General features: G+C 36.0%; 2 pseudogenes; both read right to left on the bottom strand.

Moving 5' to 3' along the window:
- Positions 1 to 3,538: 3,538 nt before the first annotated feature.
- LOC127137210 (pectin acetylesterase 8-like) lies at positions 3,539 to 4,320 on the bottom strand (annotated as a pseudogene).
- An 11,196-nt stretch (positions 4,321 to 15,516) lies between these two features.
- On the bottom strand, positions 15,517 to 16,298 carry LOC127137211 (pectin acetylesterase 8-like; annotated as a pseudogene).
- Between the last annotated feature and the right edge of the window lie 6,207 nt (positions 16,299 to 22,505).

Consider the following 22,505-nt stretch of genomic DNA (forward strand, 5'->3'; position numbering starts at 1 on the left):
TGTATTTTTTTGAAATTGTTGATTTTATTCTTATATTAGTAGCTAACTAAACAGTCAAACAAATAAAGAACTAAATAGTACAAAATTATTACACATCGGGGGAGTGGGGTACATTTTGTCAAATGGGGATTCAAAATAATGAAATAATTAAATCAGGCCCAAACAACAAATAATGCAAAAGTAGGAGTGTAAGTGCAAGAGAACCGGCTCATTGTAAGAAAGCCCAAGAGTAAGCTATGTGAGGTTGATGGCGATGCTTAAAAAGCAATCGACTTACAAGGGTGTGGAAAATGGGCTCGATATTAAATCGAGAAAATATGATTTTTATAAGTTGAAAAAATGGTTTCGAATGCATGATGCAATTAAAAGAAAAAACAAATCTATATTATTAAACAATAAATAAAAAAAGAAATATGAATAATAAAGCATAAATATAAAAGAAAATATTAAAAGAAAGAAAAACTACGCCTAGGAGTATCGAACCCACTACACTAAAGATCTAGAAGCCACTCCCCTCCACCGACCACTTAGGATTAGTTGTTATTTTAGTACTAATTTTAAATATATAAACTAAGGTAAATTAAAAAATAGGATTGAAATAAAAAACTAAATAGAAAAAGAACTGTTAGTCTACTAGTAACTGAACCCAGCCGCTTGGCTGTTGGGTTGTCGATGGGGAATGTGTATTGGAAAGGGGGAAATAAATTGAAAGTATAAACAAACATTTAACTAAATACCTAGGAAAATTAAATGGGTTTAATAGTTTTTTTTTTAATAGATATTCTATCTAAAATAAATTATGGAAAGAAAATTGAAAAAAGAAAAGAAAACAAACAGACTCCATCGTCTAGCTCTCTCGAATCCTCTTCTCCCAATCTCACTCCCTCTGCATCGCTAACCTCACTCTCTCTGTATCGCTAACCTCGCTCACTCAACCTTACTCTTCTCACAAGCGCGCTCACTCAAACCCTCAATATCCTTCCGTTTCCACCTCGCGTTTCTCTCCACAGCTCTCGAATCGTACAAGAAAATAAAGGCTGAAGTAAAAGGGAGCTCACCTCCGGCGGTGAAGACGGTAGTGACGGCTCAAAACTTCACTATTTCGCCTCTCTATCAGGTATCTATCGATTTTTGGATTTAGGGTTCTTTTAAAAGTTCTCGCCGCTCTCTGTCTATGGTTAGGGTTTTTGTTCTCTGTTTTTCGAAAATCCCACCCTCTCCTCAATTTTCGTCTCCTTTTATGCTCCAGATTAGGGTTTTCTTTTTTTAATCCTTCTCTCAATTTTTCGTCTCCTCTCTCTCTGAATCGCTCTCTTCCTTTTATCCCTGCAGCTTAGGGTTTCAAACGGTACTCAAAAGTTCAAAGAAGAAAAATTCCAAAGTGTTTTTTTGGTGCTCAGAACCGAGTTGTCCTGTTTGATGCTATTTTCCGGAAACGGTAATCTGTACTTAGCTTTCTCTTAGATTTTTGTCTCTTCCCTGATTTGGGAATTTTTGGAATTTAACTCTTTGCTGTTTACTGATGTTACTGCAGTGAAATTTTTAGTGACAACTCAAAAGCAGTTTCGCTTCAGTAGAAACAAAAACGGAACGGTTTGGGGATGAACACGGGTAAGGTCCTCCTTTCTAAATTGTTTGCCATTGGAAGATTTGACGTGTTTGGTGGTTTTGACGTGAGCTGTTATTGCAGGAGGTGGCATCCTAGGATAATCATGACACAACAAGAAACATGCGGGAACATTCTCAAGATCATCAAATTGAGGCTTCTCTCCACTTGAGTACCGTAAGTTTCCTGGAGAATACTTCTTCAATGTATCAATTGCGTGATATTGTCTTTAGATTGGTTCTTCTCGTTATGACCATAACTTGAATTTCCAAATGCTTTCCAAGTTCTTTATACACTTGAATAAAATTATTATCCTGATCAATTTTCTGTGCAGGAACGGCTTTGGCAACACAAAAATCAGAAATTGCAATTACACCCAATTTTGGCAAGGTGTAAGGAGTGTCGAAGTGATCCTTGTATAGTCCTAAAGTTTCCACAGCAACATCAAGTGCAAATTCCTTTAACTTTTATATTAAGACTTTTCTCTTTGATCTCTGTTGTGGATTTTTCTCTTGGGAGTCCGTATATATCAGGAAGAATAGCGACAACAACATCATTGCCAAGGACGAGTTTCTGTTTGAGATGATCGATGCATAATGTCTTGAATCTTGCTTTAGCAACTGGATTGCCGTATGATGATGCGCTTCTGCAGATAAGTTCTAGTTTCCATAAGGCTCACCTGAAATTTTCCCTGTGATTTCAATAGCATTGAATTGTTGAAAATTTATTGCTTCCGTCAATGCCTTTCTCTTTGCAACCTTGCGTTTCTCCCATGCCTGTGGAACTGTTCTTGTACTTTGTTGAACGCTGCAATAATTTCCTTTCTCCATTTGCTCTTCATTTTCTTGTTGTAACAAGAACACCATTTTCTTTATTTCAGGTGCATGCTGGACTTCTTATGCGTTTTTGTGGCATCCGGTACTATTGGATCCTATACATGCTTTTGGTTCACAAGGCTCATCCACTCTTCATTCAAAATTGATTAGTTATAGCAGTCAATGGTTTGTGCTACATCTCCAAATAAGAAAGGCATTGAAGCATAACTAAGAAGCTTAGAGCAAATGAAGAGTCCAATAGCAAAATTTGGCACAAGAGTGACAACATCCCATCCATCTTCTCCTCTCTCTGAATTTGATGCAAGTTTTGGTTTTATTTTCTTGTAGGATTGAAATTGAAGTGTTGATTTTGGGTGTTGGATGTTCACTTTTGGATGAAGATGAGTGACCTGCGGATTATGATTCCACATCCTGCAATCCAAAAATCCCGGTATGCCCTTTACTCTTTCTATCAAAATCATCATTGGTTTCAATGTGGTCGTAAATTTGGTGTGTGCAATAAAAATCACCTTGCTTTTCATGCAAAACAGGATATAGCTGCAAGAGCTCGTGATTCATACATTCCACTAAACCTAGCCGAGCTCTTTTCTCTTCCAAGGCTCTAGCAGAAAAATGGCATGATTGGAAATTTTTGGCTTATTGTTTTCTTGTGTTGTACAGCAGTAGCATCAGTATATTGCAATGTTTAATTTGCATTTGTAAGAGGGCCCTCTGATGTTCCTGAGAATGGAGATTTTTCAAGGCGTAATTGAGGTTCATTTCCAGCATCAACAGTCAATCTTGAACAAGAAACTTCCAGAGATGGTAGTGAAGTATTCACCAAAGTGCTTGTAACGTGGAGGTTATCTTTCAACTGAACTACAACATCTGTATCAGCTTCATCTCTATCAACTAGGCATATTGTTGAACCCTCCAATTCATTTCCCAGACACCAGTTCTATAACTGCAACTCCCCCTTCACTCGGTTCATCTGTTTCTCATTTGTGAACATGAATGCTGAGGTAATTTTCTTCACAAGTTTTCAATTTGGTTGGTCTTTGTGTAATTCTCTGAAGGTTCTGATATATTTCCATGAGGGATCATTAGAGATTTTCGGTTATAAAAATTTTGTAGGGTCGTTTTGGTTATCTGAATTCTGTTGTAATTGTTGGTTGTATGTCATGAAGATAGGTGTACTGATATATACGACCTCATTTTGCAAACAGCAACACAGCACAGGCGAAAGTCTTGATGCAAGACGAAGGCAAATTCTTTGTTGAGGCATGTGTTTGAACGGCTTGGCTGCAGAATTGTTCAATGTGTTGTGCTCCAGAGACCGCTTTTGCATTGATAAGATAACCGGCACCTGAGACGCATTTAACTTCAGCTGCTGCAGGAAGTGAAGTTCTAAAGCTTATCACATTGTAAAATAGAAGTCCATTCTCCGGAGAACATCTAGATAGAATTGTATTTTTAGCATTTTTGATTCGCTTTGCTTGTAAATCCTCAATGATAAATATTCCTCCTCCTCTGTAGTGCAAATTGGTTGCTGAATCAACAACTTTAACACAACTGGTAAATGATGAACCGTCACGAAACCTAACCTTGATTCTGTTCCAATTGTAGACATCTGGATTAAAACTCTTTTTTTTATTATTAAAAGAAAAACGAAAAGGAAAGTGATGTATCCATTTTCTTGGACGATCCTAATGGGGTGTCTCTACGGTTATCAATTCCGGCATCAAATCCCTTATCAAAGTGGTAGGTCGGTGGACTCCCATCCAACCAAATAGCCCCTTTTTGTGCTGCACTTTGAACATAAGCGATTGGCACAACAAACCCCTCAGCTGACCTCACTAACAGCAGTGTGCATATTACAAGACTTAACAAATGCTCCATATTTGCACTTTTCGTTATTTAACTGGTGGAAGGTTGAATGGAAGAAGAAGAATGAATTGTATGGTTAAAGTTGTAGTTTGAACTTGATGGAGATGATTGTGAAGAATAAGAATAGTTGCAACTTGGTTTATGGAAATGGATATTTGGTTCCAATGGATGTGGATTTTGCATTGTTATGCTTGAATGTTGAATGAAAATGTATGTATGAAAATGAGTTCGGAAATAACTGAAAGTTTAATGTTACTGAATGTCATGAAATGTGTGTATGTATTGTTTTGATTTGAAATGCATTATGGATACAAAATGGATTTTGGATTTTGGATTTTGAATTTTGATCATAAAAATGGATGTGGATTTTTTTAGGAATAATCCAATATTAGTTTGAATATCAATTTAATTACTAATAACAAATCAGCAAAAAACCAAATTAAAAACAAAATATTCTATAATTCATTTAAAATTACTTGGATATCAACTCTAACATTCATTTGGAAATAAAAATCGATTAGAGTTTTAATCATTAGTAAAAATAAACAATTAAGATTAAATTGACAATTGGAATTAAACTTAATTTGAAATTAAAATCAAATTAAAAAAAAGAAAGTCAAGATATTAAAATCCGTTTTATACTGATGAATGTATGCAAATGCAAAAATAAAAGAAAAAATGGAAAAATTTCAGGATCAAAATCGGGGTATGACAGTTGCCCCTATTTAAGTATCTTCAACTAGAGAATATGAAGCAGGACACTCTTCATATGATCATAGTGGGAGATGATTAAATATTAAGAAGACCCGGATTTTGATCCTGAATCCCTATGACATGATGTGATATGATATGATATGATATGATATGATATGACATGATATGACGTGACATGATATGACATGATATGACATGATGATTTATTTATTTTTTTTTTTTTTTTTTTTTTTTTTTTTTTTTTTTTTTTTAAAATTTTCTTCCCTGCTAGGGATATGGTGGACCCTTGACAGGAGGTGCTACTAGACAGACCAATATGTGGGGAATGCTGATGGTTTACAGGAAGACAGACAAATGGTAAGAAACAAACTTGCTGGGGAAATAGTCCTACTGGAGAATCAGACACACACTAGGGAGTATTCACAGTGAGATTTGATAAACGACACTTAGAATACAACCGAATAAAGGAAAAGATGCTACAATAGGTTCATATATGACCTGACAACGCTGAGGAATATCAAGAAGGAAAACTCTTCAGAACAGGTTCATGTATGACCTGACACCGGAATAAGGGTTCAACAACAGGTTCATACATGACCTGAATGGTATTGAACAAACAGAGAAAAAAAATCTTCAGTACAGGTTCAAGTATGACCTGATACCGGAATAAGGGTTCAACAACAGGTTCATACATGACCTGAATGGTATTGAACAAACAGAGAAAAAAAATCTTCAGTACAGGTTCAAGTATGACCTGATACCGGAATAAGGGTTCAACAACAAGTTCATACATGACCTGAATGGTATTGAACAAAGAGAGAAACAACTTCAGTACAGGTTCAAGTATGACCTGACACCGGAATAAGGGTTCAACAACAAGTTCAAACATGACCTGAATAGGATTGAACAAAGAATCTTCAGAGCAGGTTCAAGTATGACCGGACCCCGGAATAAAAAGGTTCAACAACAGGTTCACATATGACCTGAATAGGATTGAACAAAGAATCTCCAGAGCAGGTTCAAGTATGACCGGACCCCGGAATAAAAGCTCAACAACAGGTTCATACATGACCTGAATAGTATTGAACAAATGGAAAAAACTCTTCAGAGCAGGTTCAAGTATGACCTGACCCCGGAATAAAAGCTCAACAACAGGTTCATACATGACCTGAATAGTATTGAACAAATAGAGAAAAAAAATCTTCAGTACAGGTTCATGTATGACATGATACTGGAATAACAACAATTGGACTCTAACCGTAAGCAATGGACTACAACCACCCTTTAACGGATTTTGCCAACAACAATTGGACTTGAAAATGACCGTGAAAACCGGATGCTGGTTTATGGATACCAAAGACAAGCTGGAATTAGAGGTCAAAGGATTTAGGATCGACAACAAGACCTGGGTTAATGCAAAATGAGCACGAAGTACATTTCGGCTATGCATGATTTGAATTTCCTTTTATGCATGATATATGAATGATCATGATTATGAGAATGCTGACACTGGGCAGACTGGGAGTTTGTAAAGGCTTTTTATGGAAGCCCATGATTCCTCAACACCGAGAACTCACCCAAATATTTTATGATAGATGTTGTCAAAGGAGGATTCTATCCAGTTTGATAGCCACAACTTAGCCAATGGATCCTTTTGTAGGATAAATTAATTGTGCTAACATAATTTTCGGGCACTCGTCTTAAACTCAATAGTTGTTGACGTATGGCAGAATTTGTTTGAGCAATTTGAAAGCGCGAAGAAAGAGGTTATGCCCCTCTGTGGCTCATCTTGCCCCAGTTTGTTGGGTCTTTGGAAATGTTCACCTTGAAAGTGGATTTGGAAACAACTCTCCATGAGACTACCTCGAGAGGGCTTGCCCCAAGTGTTTGAATCTTGCAATGGTCCGCACTTGACTAACCAAATGTTGGAATGGCAGACTCTTGGTTGACTGTCCTTTGGATAGTTGGACTTATTGAGCTCTGAGGTGGCTTGCCCCAAGTGTTTGTAACTTGCAGTAGTCTGAACTTGACTAACCAAATGTTGGAATGGCAGACTCTTGGTTGTCTGTCTTTTGGATAGTTTGACTCATTGAGCTCTGAGGTGGCTTGCCCCAGCCTAAGTCTTGAAGCAAATTACTCTTGGCTAACTGAACCTTGGAGTGATTGGACTTACTGAGCTCTGAGGTGGCTTGCCCCGGTCTGATTCTTGAAGTAGATTACTCTTGGCTAGATGACCCTTAGGGTGAGTAGCTCGAATTAACTGATGCTCAAAGTGATTTGCCCCCGAATAGACTTCTTTCACTCCATCAAGTTCCTCAACTGTATTTGGAATTTCTTGATGCTAAGTGTTGACTTGCAAATAAGATTGTTCATTCAAAAATGGTAATTTTAATGCAGTGTTTATGCAAAAAATTTGAAATCAAAATTTATTGATATGAACAGGTGAAATACAGTGAACGAGTCGTTGATAAGAACACAATGGTGATCAAGTCATTCACAGTATACAAGTTGGTGCTATCGAATGATTTACAAAAATCGTTTGGAGTCAAGTTAACACAAACTTGTTATAGTATGCTTTCAAAATAAACCCTGCCTCAATTAGGTCTTTTAAGGGTTGTAACGTGGTCTGGTTCGCGGTTTCTTGAAACAAAAGGATATAAGGCTCAAAATTTGTTTTTACCCACCCCTTCTTCTTGATGATCTCCAGTTCCTACGTTCAGTTAATTCGATACACGTATTCGACTTCCAAGAGGGTTCGAAGGTGTGATGAGGGTTCAAGACGAATTTTTCTTGAAATGGGAGTCACCTTGTTTTGTTTTTGTCGAGGATTTTGGTGACCTCTTTTGATTGATTTTCTTTATCCCTAATTTTGCCTGGACCGCTTCTCTGAAGCTTTTGGTCCATCGGGATGCCCTAACTTTTGCCTAAGTCATTTTGTGGTATTTGACCTAAGGGGCCCCTTTTTTATTTTTTAAAGGTATTGACTGCCACATTATTGGTGGATGAGGATCAACCAACACTAATTTTAGCTTTTCTCAACTTCTTTGACACTTCAACATGTGCACGAAGGATGACATGTGGTTGAACCTAATTGGAGGGTGTTCATATGGACAATTTTTTGAAAGATCGGATGCATGATCAAACTATCTGAACACAACTACCCTGCCCCAGGTTAAGATTAAGGGTTTTAGATCCGAAATAAACACCAACTTCTAGGCTCAAAGTGGTTGTCTAGGGATTAACATCCTTATCACTCCAGTGTTTGGGGATTTGAAACAATGCCTTACATCATCGACAAGGTTTACTCAAAAGCATACCACAACAATTTCAGGTGTTTCGTTTTCATCATCCTCCTTCCAATCTTTGTTAACACAACGGTTTGATAAACAAAAGTGAATGAGAGAAGTATTTTTGTTTTTGTTTTTTAACATAAATGAAAAACGAGTGAATACGAATGGATTAATTCAAAAGATGCATAAACATTTCATTAATCTTACCAATTCAAAGAAAACAACAATGCTTAAAAGCAATTAACAGTCAACATGCAAGGAAACTACAAAAGAAATGCTGAAACAGCCAAATGATTGCCAGCTTTAGGGAATTGATTTCTTCAAACTTGAAGATTGGGATCAACCAGCTTTTTGACATGACGATCTTCAAATTCTTTTCTTTCAATCTCATCGTCGAACGTAACCCTCCTGGATCCACTACTCACTTCTCCTTTTCTTTCATTGGTATGGGTCGTGACATTGGAAATCCAAGGTGGTATCTCAATGCTCTTACCAGGAAACAATGATAGCTCATTAACCACATCCCTGACATCTTCCTTGTGGTACAAAACCTTGAGGGGTCTCAAGGGTCCTTTCCCTTTCTCATTACCTGGCCCAGAAATCAAGGTATATGTACCTGAGCCTTCCTCCTTGAGTGTTGGTGACCTTATGTTAATTAATCCTTGCAGCTTGAGCTTAAAACTCATGCATTCCTCGATGGAGTGCCCCATTGTTCCAGTATGGTATTCGCACTTGATCTTCGGGTGATCTTCTTCAAAGACTAAACTCTTCTTGTTAATCAGTCCTCGTACCAAGGCTTTTAGCGCACAGCAAGAATCTAGGTTATGTCCCAATGCCCCTTTATGGAATTCACACGTTGCATTTGGATTGTACCATGGTAGGTATGGTGACACAGGCGTGAGAGCTCGAGGGGTCACCAAAGCATTCTGGATCAGTAGCGGGTAGAGCTTGCTATATGGCACCGGAATCGAGTCATTGTGATCCTTGTTCCTCTTGTTCTGATTCTGATTTTTGTTTTGAACCTGGCTTTGGTGACTTTGAGGAGGAATAGCCAGAGGATGTTGATGATGACGTCTTGAGGGAGGTCCATATACTGGTAAATGAGGAGTTGCCACATAGAATTTCCCTTGACTTGGGGTGACACCAGATGGATGCGGGGTAATAGCTCTCTTTGTTGCAGCAGTGTATATTGGGTGACCCTCTTTTCCCAACAAGACTTGCAGCGTTTCCAAGACCCATCTCATTTGGCTCTTCAAAAGATTAAGTTCCTCCTTCAATGCCTCTTGGCGTTTCCTTAGCTCGTCCATCATCTCCTGAGACATGGTTCTTTGCTCTTCGCGTGTTGAGAATCACTTTGCTTCACGGACAAAAGATGGATGAGTTTTTTGGTATTTTGTCTGGAGAATGACATGCATTATGATGCGATGCAAATGCAATGAATGAATGCAATGCAAGCCATGCATATTTGTGTTTTTTCTTCAATACACGGGTTCAAAAGTCCGAGGTACTGATAAATTTGATTGCTTTTCCAAAACGGGGTTCTCACCGGGTATGGTCTAGTGCTTTGTTACAAAGGATCCCCAGAGTCATTGATTCACAAGAATGTTTGACGCTTACGGGAAATACTTTCCGGTCGTCAACTCCATCAAGGGAATCTATTCTGGGTGAGGTTCTCGTACCGACTTTTACGAAGTATACACCTCGCAAGTCCGTACTACGCAACCATCGACTGGGTTCTAGACAGGGTACTCAGAGTCATGGATTCGAAAGACTGTTTGACGCTTACGGATAATACTTTCCGGTCATCAACTCCATCTGGAGAATCTATTCTGAGCGAGGTTCTCGTATCGATCCTTACGAGGTATCCACCTCGGGAATCCATACTACGCAACCATCATTTCTAGTTGGCCAAAGGTTTAATGTTCTAAAAGGTCCTTAGAGTCATGGACCCCTTTGAAACATCGCCGCTTACGAGGTATACACCTCGGGCGACAATATTTGCAAAAGGATCTACTCTAAGTGAGGTTCTCGTACCGACTCTTACGAAGTATACACCTCGGGAGTCTGTACTACTCAACCATCGTCCTATCTTATGTTTTTATTTTTTTTCACTCTAGACTCGGGTGTAGAGTCTTTCCCACATGGTTTGCAATCAAAAACCCAAATACCAACACATTGGAACCAATATACAACAAATATATCAATATAATAATAAAGATAATAGAAAGCAATAAATAAGGAAAAGCCACACAATTAAACAAACAAAGGCACACAGACGTCCTAACTAGGCTTGACTCGCTTAGGATTTTATCGTCCCCAGCAGAGTCGCCATCTGTCGCACCTCGATTTATGGGGATACGACTTCAAAGCGAAGCGCGATCGCACGCTCGCAATGATAGACTGAACAGAGTCGCCACCGAACTTTATTTATTCCTAAAAAGGAAAGGGGAAATATCGATAAAACCCAAGACAAAAGAAAAGATAAGATATGGTCATCGCAACCAATATCAGGGTTCGGTAGTCGATTACGCAAGGGGAAGGTATTAGCACCCCTCACGTCCGTTGTACTCAACGGGAACCATTAGGTCAGTTGTGTGCGTTAGTGTTAGTTAAAATATTAGGCTTTTCAATTTATTAGGTGGGAAAGAAAGAATAAAAGAAAGGAAAATGTTTTTGGATTTTTTAACAAAGGACTAAACCTAGGTTTTTTATTAGTGGGCCTGACAAGATTTAAAAATCCTGCTCCTACGTATCTCAAAAGAGAAATCAAGGCTTACGTATTTCTGGGTAGAAAAATGTTTGTTTGTTGGTCGATTTTAGCGAAAGCTATCCTGTATTAATCGACGAAAACATTGTTTTACCCAAAACAGATGAGGAGTGGACGCATACCACACATCGAACGGATTTATAAATCTACATTCGGAAAAGCGTCATTATCTCTACTCAACAATCGTGGCCGAAACATTGTTTTGTATCACTTAAGACAAGATACCTTTCGTTTATCAAAAAGGTTTTTGATTAGTCGCACGGCGGCGAGAAAAAGTTTGATTGGTTGGATGTATTTTGAGTGATGGCGAGAACTTGGATGAGCGAGATATACATCTCGAATCCTAGCCTCAGGAGTGCACGGTATACACCATGTTCCATTTCCATCTTTATTGGCAAAAGTGTTTGCTAGAGATTAAGTATTTTTAGGTTTGATTGAGAAAGGGTTTGAAGAAACCGCATTGACAATTTTAGACGATGGCGAGAGTTAAGATTGGCGAGGCATACGTCTCGAATCTTAACCTCAGGAGTGCACGGTATACACCATGTTCCATTTCCACCTTTATTGAAAGAGTCTTAAATAAGATTTAGGTGTTTTGAGTTTTGTTGTGAAAATGACTTGACCTAGATCAAGTATTGATGGACGTTTGAGAAATTTGAATGAGTGTTCGAGAGAACAAAGTGGATAATTTTGGATGATGGCGAGAGCTAGGATTGGCGAGATATACATCTCGAATCCTAGTCTCAGGAGTGCGTGGTATACACCACGTTCGACTTCCATCTTTATTGAAAAGGTCTTAATTATGAATTAATATTTTTTGAGTTTTTATTATAAAAAATGGCTTGACGTTGGATCAAGCATTTGATGAAGTTTGAGAGAAACGGAATAGAAAGGAGGAATGAGTTGATTTGTTTATTGAGAAAATACTCGACATTGGATCGAGTCATATTTTTTGTATTTTTTTGAAATTGTTGATTTTATTCTTATATTAGTAGCTAACTAAACAGTCAAACAAATAAAGAACTAAACAGTACAAAATTATTACACATCGGGGGAGTGGGGTACATTTTGTCAAATGGGGATTCAAAATAATGAAATAATTAAATCAGGCCCAAACAACAAATAATGCAAAAGTAGGAGTGTAAGTGCAAGAGAACCGGCTCATTGTAAGAAAGCCCAAGAGTAAGCTATGTGAGGTTGATGGCGATGCTTAAAAAGCAATCGACTTACAAGGGTGTGGAAAATGGGCTCGATATTAAATCGAGAAAATATGATTTTTATAAGTTGAAAAAATGGTTTCGAATGCATGATGCAATTAAAAGAAAAAACAAATCTATATTATTAAACAATAAATAAAAAAAGAAATATGAATAATAAAGCATAAATATAAAAGAAAATTTTAAAAGAAAGAAAAACTACGCCTAGGAGTATCGAACCCACTACACTAAAGATCTAGAAGCCACTCCCCTCCACCGACCACTTAGGATTAGTTGTTATTTTAGTACTAATTTTAAATATATAAACTAAGGTAAATTAAAAAATAGGATTGAAATAAAAAACTAAATAGAAAAAGAACTGTTAGTCTACTAGTAACTGAACCCAGCCGCTTGGCTGTTGGGTTGTCGATGGGGAATGTGTATTGGAAAGGGGGAAATAAATTGAAAGTATAAACAAACATTTAACTAAATACCTAGGAAAATTAAATGGGTTTAATAGTTTTTTTTTTAATAGATATTCTATCTAAAATAAATTATGGAAAGAAAATTGAAAAAAGAAAAGAAAACAAACAGACTCCATCGTCTAGCTCTCTCGAATCCTCTTCTCCCAATCTCACTCCCTCTGCATCGCTAACCTCACTCTCTCTGTATCGCTAACCTCGCTCACTCAACCTTACTCTTCTCACAAGCGCGCTCACTCAAACCCTCAATATCCTTCCGTTTCCACCTCGCGTTTCTCTCCACAGCTCTCGAATCGTACAAGAAAATAAAGGCTGAAGTAAAAGGGAGCTCACCTCCGGCGGTGAAGACGGTAGTGACGGCTCAAAACTTCACTATTTCGCCTCTCTATCAGGTATCTATCGATTTTTGGATTTAGGGTTCTTTTAAAAGTTCTCGCCGCTCTCTGTCTATGGTTAGGGTTTTTGTTCTCTGTTTTTCGAAAATCCCACCCTCTCCTCAATTTTCGTCTCCTTTTATGCTCCAGATTAGGGTTTTCTTTTTTTAATCCTTCTCTCAATTTTTCGTCTCCTCTCTCTCTGAATCGCTCTCTTCCTTTTATCCCTGCAGCTTAGGGTTTCAAACGGTACTCAAAAGTTCAAAGAAGAAAAATTCCAGAAGTGTTTTTTTGGTGCTCAGAACCGAGTTGTCCTGTTTGATGCTATTTTCCGGAAACGGTAATCTGTACTTAGCTTTCTCTTAGATTTTTGTCTCTTCCCTGATTTGGGAATTTTTGGAATTTAACTCTTTGCTGTTTACTGATGTTACTGCAGTGAAATTTTTAGTGACAACTCAAAAGCAGTTTCGGTTCAGTAGAAACAAAAACGGAACGGTTTGGGGATGAACACGGGTAAGGTCCTCCTTTCTAAATTGTTTGCCATTGGAAGATTTGACGTGTTTGGTGGTTTTGACGTGAGCTGTTATTGCAGGAGGTGGCATCCTAGGATAATCATGACACAACAAGAAACATGCGGGAACATTCTCAAGATCATCAAATTGAGGCTTCTCTCCACTTGAGTACCGTAAGTTTCCTGGAGAATACTTCTTCAATGTATCAATTGCGTGATATTGTCTTTAGATTGGTTCTTCTCGTTATGACCATAACTTGAATTTCCAAATGCTTTCCAAGTTCTTTATACACTTGAATAAAATTATTATCCTGATCAATTTTCTGTGCAGGAACGGCTTTGGCAACACAAAAATCAGAAATTGCAATTACACCCAATTTTGGCAAGGTGTAAGGAGTGTCGAAGTGATCCTTGTATAGTCCTAAAGTTTCCACAGCAACATCAAGTGCAAATTCCTTTAACTTTTATATTAAGACTTTTCTCTTTGATCTCTGTTGTGGATTTTTCTCTTGGGAGTCCGTATATATCAGGAAGAATAGCGACAACAGCATCATTGCCAAGGACGAGTTTCTGTTTGAGATGATCGATGCATAATGTCTTGAATCTTGCTTTAGCAACTGGATTGCCGTATGATGATGCGCTTCTGCAGATAAGTTCTAGTTTCCATAAGGCTCACCTGAAATTTTCCCTGTGATTTCAATAGCATTGAATTGTTGAAAATTTATTGCTTCCGTCAATGCCTTTCTCTTTGCAACCTTGCGTTTCTCCCATGCCTGTGGAACTGTTCTTGTACTTTGTTGAACGCTGCAATAATTTCCTTTCTCCATTTGCTCTTCATTTTCTTGTTGTAACAAGAACACCATTTTCTTTATTTCAGGTGCATGCTGGACTTCTTATGCGTTTTTGTGGCATCCGGTACTATTGGATCCTATACATGCTTTTGGTTCACAAGGCTCATCCACTCTTCATTCAAAATTGATTAGTTATAGCAGTCAATGGTTTGTGCTACATCTCCAAATAAGAAAGGCATTGAAGCATAACTAAGAAGCTTAGAGCAAATGAAGAGTCCAATAGCAAAATTTGGCACAAGAGTGACAACATCCCATCCATCTTCTCCTCTCTCTGAATTTGATGCAAGTTTTGGTTTTATTTTCTTGTAGGATTGAAATTGAAGTGTTGATTTTGGGTGTTGGATGTTCACTTTTGGATGAAGATGAGTGACCTGCGGATTATGATTCCACATCCTGCAATCCAAAAATCCCGGTATGCCCTTTACTCTTTCTATCAAAATCATCACTGGTTTCAATGTGGTCGTAAATTTGGTGTGTGCAATAAAAATCACCTTGCTTTTCATGCAAAACAGGATATGGTTGCAAGAGCTCGTGATTCATACATTCCACTAAACCTAGCCGAGCTCTTTTCTCTTCCAAGGCTCTAGCAGAAAAATGGCATGATTGGAATGTTGAATTTGCATTTGTAAGAGGGCCCTCTGATGTTCCTGAGAATGGAGATTTTTCAAGGCGTAATTGAGGTTCATTTCCAGCATCAACAGTCAATCTTGAACAAGAAACTTCCAGAGATGGTAGTGAAGTATTCACCAAAGTGCTTGTAACGTGGAGGTTGTCTTTCAACTGAACTACAACATCTGTATCAGCTTCATCTCTATCAACTAGGCATATTGTTGAACCCTCCAATTCATTTCCCAGACACCAGTTCTATAACTGCAACTCCCCCTTCACTCGGTTCATTTGTTTCTCATTTGTGAACATGAATGCTGAGGTAATTTTCTTCACAAGTTTTCAATTTGGTTGGTCTTTGTGTAATTCTCTGAAGGTTCTGATATATTTCCATGAGGGATCATTAGAGATTTTCGGTTATAAAAATTTTGTAGGGTCGTTTTGGTTATCTGAATTCTGTTGTAATTGTTGGTTGTATGTCATGAAGATAGGTGTACTGATATATACGACCTCATTTTGCGAACAGCAACACAGCACAGGCGAAAGTCTTGATGCAAGACGAAGGCAAATTCTTTGTTGAGGCATGTGTTTGAACGGCTTGGCTGCAGAATTGTTCAATGTGTTGTGCTCCAGAGACCGCTTTTGCATTGATAAGATAACCGGCACCTGAGACGCATTTAACTTCAGCTGCTGCAGGAAGTGAAGTTTTAAAGCTTATCACATTGTAAAATAGAAGTCCATTCTCCGGAGAACATCTAGATAGAATTGTATTTTTAGCATTTTTGATTCGCTTTGCTTGTAAATCCTCAATGACAAATATTCTTCCTCCTCTGTAGTGCAAATTGGTTGCTGAATCAACAACTTTAACACAACTGGTAAATGATGAACCGTCACGAAACCTAACCTTGATTCTGTTCCAATTGTAGACATCTGGATTAAAACTCTTTTTTTTATTATTAAAAGAAAAACGAAAAGGAAAGTGATGTATCCATTTTCTTGGACGATCCTAATGGGGTGTCTCTACGGTTATCAATTCCGGCATCAAATCCCTTATCAAAGTGGTAGGTCGGTGGACTCCCATCCAACCAAATAGCCCCTTTTTGTGCTGCACTTTGAACATAAGCGATTGGCACAACAAACCCCTCAGCTGACCTCACTAACAGTAGTGTGCATATTACAAGACTTAACAAATGCTCCATATTTGCACTTTTCGTTATTTAACTGGTGGAAGGTTGAATGGAAGAAGAAGAATGAATTGTATGGTTAAAGTTGTAGTTTGAACTTGATGGAGATGATTGTGAAGAATAAGAATAGTTGCAACTTGGTTTATGGAAATGGATATTTGGTTCCAATGGATGTGGATTTTGCATTGTTATGCTTGAATGTTGAATGAAAATGTATGTATGAAAATGAGTTCGGAAATAACTGAAAGTTTAATGTTACTGAATGTCATGAAATGTGTGTATGTATTGTTTTGATTTGAAATGCATTATGGATACAAAATGGATTTTGGATTTTGGATTTTGAATTTTGATCATAAAAATGGATGTGGATTTTTTTAGGAATAATCCAATATTAGTTTGAATATCAATTTAATTACTAATAACAAATCAGCAAAAAACCAAATTAAAAACAAAATATTCTATAATTCATTTAAAATTACTTGGATATCAACTCTAACATTCATTTGGAAATAAAAATCGATTAGAGTTTTAATCATTAGTAAAAATAAACAATTAAGATTAAATTGACAATTGGAATTAAACTTAATTTGAAATTAAAATCAAATTAAAAAAAAGAAAGTCAAGATATTAAAATCCATTTTATACTGATGAATGTATGCAAATGCAAAAATAAAAGAAAAAATGGAAAAATTTCAGGATCAAAATCGGGGTATGACACTTGATAAATCAGAGTTGTCTTCAGAGGTTGATTATGTCTGACCACATATGAGTTTCTCAATGCTCTAGACTTCTTCAGATTCAGAGTCTGGATTCAATATTCTTTTATCAAAGTTTCTGACTTCTTTATCTTGCGCTGGTATCTGCGTTGATAAGAATTAGAGCCTTCTGGACACATTCTTTCTGAGTGGCATCTGATAGTTGAATATTTCTTATCTGATTTAATTTTATATCTAATGTTTGATCAGAGCCCTGCACACTAAGGAAAAATCATGTTAGAGTACCATTTTTGTTTCATCCTTTGTTATCATCAAAATCTTAGAGATATATTATAGAACAAACTTTGTTCTTACAAATTAGGGTTTTCGAGCAAAGGAAGAAGAAGACGAATTTCTACAGAGTTTCTCTCTGCTCCCAAAATGATAATTTTATTCTTTACAATTGCAAGTATGTGTTATATTACAATGATATGAGTTATTCCCTATTTATAGATTTGAGTTTGCTTGTTTCTCAAGAAAAATCCAAATTAAGTCTAACAACTTTGTCAAGATACACTTCGACATACTATACATTTCAATACATAGGTGATTCGACACTTCCTTATTTCTGTCAAACAACATAATTTGACACAAAAAATTACAATTCAACGCATCCCACTAAATAGCTCAAAATATTATAATTTTCTTGTGTTTAAATATGTGATTAAGAACCCAAGAAAATGTGACTTTTTTCCTTCCTTACCCCTTTTTTTATTTTTATTTCCCTATATACCCTATTCTGAAATTAAATTCCCAGAGTACCCTTTTTTTAGTATCCACTCGTCCAATGGATGGACGAGTTGCTGAAAATATTTTCTTGTAGTGTGGATTCGGCCAATGGTTGGCCGAGCTATTGAAGGAAGGATTTTTTTTTTAATTGAAATACATTTTTAGTATTATTAAGAATTCTAATAAATAATGGATACCGGTAATGAAAACATATCTTTCATGTAATGAAAGCATATAAATCACACAAATTCACAATGATGACGACATAGTGGATACTGATAATGAAAACATATCTTTCAGGTACTATTATAGAATTGCAATCCTTATCCGTGATTTCAAACGATGTATCACAATTGAGTTAAACATTATTGTCAAATTAAAATATATCTTCCAAATATATAATTGAATTTAATACTTTATAATATTGTCAAATTAAAATAATAATTATTACAAATCAATTATAATTTATCATATTTTATTGTTTAAACATATTTTTCTGTAAATGTGTGGTTAAGATAGATGTTAAAGAGTATATTTTATACATGGAAAAATTATTTTTCACTAATGTAATTAATTTTTTTTTTTTCTATTTCTTAAATAAAAATAATTATAATTATAATATTATAAAAATTATATACAAGATACATATTTGTGGTTAAAGAATAAAATTAATGTCTTTATCTCATATAGTCAACATAAAAATAAAATAAAAACTTATAATCTACCGACTACTATTTTTTCACACTTTAAATTTTTAAAGCTATTTTATTTGAAAATGAGTAATTAAAAAAATCGTGTAAGCGTAAAAGTCATACAATGAAAAAAGGTAGGGATTGTGATCCATTGTTTGAAATCACAGGGAGGGATTGCAATTCTATAATAGTATCGGGAAAATATGTTTTGATTACCGGTATCTACTATTTCGTCAGCATTGTGAATGAATGTGATTTATATGCTTTCATTACCTAAAATATATGTTTTCATTAGCAGTATCCACTATTTATTACAATTATTTATATACTTAATTAATATAATTATAATTTTATTATTAAAACAAATATTTAATTTACAAAAATATTATTATAAATAAACTATAATTTATATTATTTAAATAAAAAAATTATTATAAAATTATTTATTAATAATACTAAAAATATATTTAAATTAAAAAAATCGTTCCTTCATTAGCTCGATCAATCATTGGCCGATTCCATACTACAAAAATATTTCTTTCAACAACTCGTCCATCCATTAAACGAGTGGATACTAAAATATGGATATTTTGAGAATTTAATTTCAGAATAGGGTATATAAAGAATAAAAAATCAAAAAAGAGATAAGAAAGGAAAAAAGTCAGAAGATGTTACACAATCATTAATCCTAAATTTCTCTTTTGTATATTGAAATGACATTGAAGTGTTTGAGGATATACCACTCCCTCTATCAACAAGTACATTGGCTTGTTCGTTCATCATTAGTAGATTCATTTTCTCCCTCCTCTTCGAATCATTATATATCTCATCCGTAAGAAATAAACATTTATTTATTTTTTAGTATAAAAAATGAATAAAGTTAATATGACACAGAGTATGAGTTGTACAAAAACATGGCAAATGAGCAAAAGAATTGTAAGGGAACAGGTCATTGATTTCAACTTGCAAGAACAAGGTTAAGTCTCAGGTCAGATTAGTTAAATGCGTGTGGATACAAAATTGACCACAAGGATATGCTTGTAAAGGAAACAACCTTATGGACCACAAGTTCGCGATTCTTTTGTGACACCCACTAATAAACTAATGTCATATATATGATAATGATAACGATGATGATGGGGTATATTACCCATGCTTCCCATGCAACTACGCTTTGAAAACACCGAATCAGATTTAAAAAGCTAGGGGACATAAAGATAAAATAATTGACAGAAAGGTTGAGTTGACGTATGAAGATGTTAGGGATGATATTAGAGTCATTGGAGTTCTTGTATCAATATGCAGGTCAATACACGTCTTTCTCACCTCAAGGACTCCGTGTCACGATTTTAGTATTGATTTTGAATTTGGAGTTTGGAGATTTTGAATTTGATAGTGATTTTGTGTATTTTTTTAATTACTTTTGATATTTTTTTACTGATTTTTTTATAACTTGTAATAAATTAAGCATAAAAATCAGAAAAATAATCATAAAAAATCCTATTAAATTTTTATTTTAATATTTTTTTAAAATAAAACTCATTATTAAGTTTTTTTAAAAAAAATAACCAACATTTTCAACTAAAATACTAAAATAATCATTTTTTTCAAATAACCATTTTTAAAAAAACAAATTCTAAAATAACATATATTTCAAAAAAATTACCGAAATAACCACGTTTCAAAACAAATGCGCCAGATGAACTGGCACATCCATTTTAAATCAAGAGGAGGTGCCAGCACCACTGACGCATGCTTTAAAAGCAATGCTTCTAGCGCCTACATGTGTTGACATGTGTGGCGCCTAACCCTTTGGCGCATGCATTTTCATACTTCTTTTATAAATACGTTGTCATTCAGTCATATTTTTCATACAACTTTTACCCTACAACCATATTTTCTTTCATTCAACTTCAATCTCCTTCAAGTTTTTGAGTTTTAACCATGTCTGAATACATTCACAAGTGAAATATCGATTTAATCTTTTCCGCCCTTGGTCTCCGATAAAGATTCGACTTTGGAATGTTGATTCGTTTGAACGTCTTAATTGGACGTTGAACAGTTGGTTAGATGGAGAAATTAGAGATGGTGACAGGATTAGAAGAATCCAATGACTTGTGTCCACGTTCAACCAAAATGGAGAAAATGCGTGAATGGGGGGATATTAAGACTGACAAAGACGTTCATAGGATGATGCATTATATGTTCAAAATTGTTTTGATGGTTGTAACCGCTTAGTTATTGTAATTGTATTTTAATTTTTGTTGTTGTTTGTGTTGTTGTTTATGTAATGGTATTTTCTCACAAACTTATAATATGAAATGAATTTAGTTTTTTATATATTGCAACAGAGGTACATGTGAATTTATCTTGTTGTGTCCGTTTCAACACTAGGATAGTCAATACGATTGTGACCTGGCTGACGACATGAACTACATAATCTAACCATTTTGTTAGCCGTATCCATTTCGATTCGAATACGGGTACTGTTTGGGCGACACTTTTTCTTCCTTCGCATAACTTTATTGTGTCAGACAATGCCCCCTTGATATTCTGGCCAGTAATCCTCTTTTGTGTACGGAAGGCTTGCAACTTTCCGCAGTCCCACCAACCTCTATTGTGTTCCACTCTGTATTGTCCTATTGGCATGCCCTCATTGTGATCCATGTACTCGGCAACACCATACCAACCTTTAGTACGGTCAAACATCGTGACCACATGTGTGTTTGCTTTGGAAGATTCATGTCTAATGAATTTCTATGAAGCATTATTGAACAACTGCCCAGATTGCAACAATGAACTCCATTTGGAACTTTGTTCTCAAACAGCGCCCCTAGCCTGAAATATGTTGCCTGCACGAAAGCGGTTATAGGGAGGTTTCAGATGCCTTTGAAGATAAAGTTCATTGATTCCACAAGAATTGTTATCATGTCGTCTCAACGTTGACCGTTGTTGTATGCCCTAGTCCACTTCTCTAATGGAATATTGTCGATCCACCATATTGCATCTGCGTTTGACAATCTTATTTCTTTGCGGTAGTGTTTGAAAAAAGGTTTTGATAATGCGTAACCTACGTTGACAACCTTCTTACGCAACGGTTTGTCTTTGATTTCCCGCATAAAATTATGAGCAATATTTCTAATACAGAAGACATGCATCGAAGAAGGACCCTGCCAGCCATTATCAATGTTATTATATGCACTGAGGAATGAAGGGTATTTGTCGGAGACCAAACATAAGTTAAGAAGCAACATGCAATCGGAGTTTTCTTAGGAAAAAACTACATCCCTCAGTAGTCTCCCCTTCAACAATGGCAAAGACGATTGGAAAAATTTTGTTGTTGCCATCTTGTGTCATTGCCATCAATAACGTTTCTTTGTATTTCTCATACAACCATGTACTATCAATTTGTATAATAGGTTTACAGAAAGAAAATCCTTTGATGCATGGTTGATACGCTCAGAAGAGACGGTGAAATAGTCCATTTCCAATTGCACACGTCCCGTCTGGTGTATATGCGGATAACATTTCCAACTTGACAATAGTCCCTAGAGCATACTGTTTAAGAGCCAACAGGTATATTGGAAGTTGTTTGTAAGACTCCTTCCAATTGCCCTACATTTTTTCAATACCCTTTGTCCTAGCTATTCAAGCCTTCGCATATGATGGAGTGTAGTGGTATTGTGCTACAATATGTGAGATTATTATACTCACTTTTAACTACGGATTGTCGCCAATGAAAGATAAAATTTCATCGCATATTAACTGAGAGCTAAGTTTCCGATGGTCTTGAATTGGGTTTGTGAGCATGCATGTGTGAACTGGACCCATGGACCCAATCACCCAAGAATCACTCTTCTTCCAGTACGAAGCTGGAAAGCCAAAAAGGTAGTGCTCATTTGGACAAAAAAAATTGTACCTCAATGCATTAGTTATATCAACTCTGAAATCAGACATGTTTGAGAGATTGGCATAAAAAAAGAATCGATGCCTAATGGGATTATTCTGAATAGAGAGACTTCGCAAATTTGATGTGACTTCATTGG

Source organism: Lathyrus oleraceus, chromosome 4 (genome assembly GCF_024323335.1).
Source record: "Lathyrus oleraceus cultivar Zhongwan6 chromosome 4, CAAS_Psat_ZW6_1.0, whole genome shotgun sequence".
Lineage (NCBI taxonomy): Eukaryota > Viridiplantae > Streptophyta > Magnoliopsida > Fabales > Fabaceae > Lathyrus > Lathyrus oleraceus.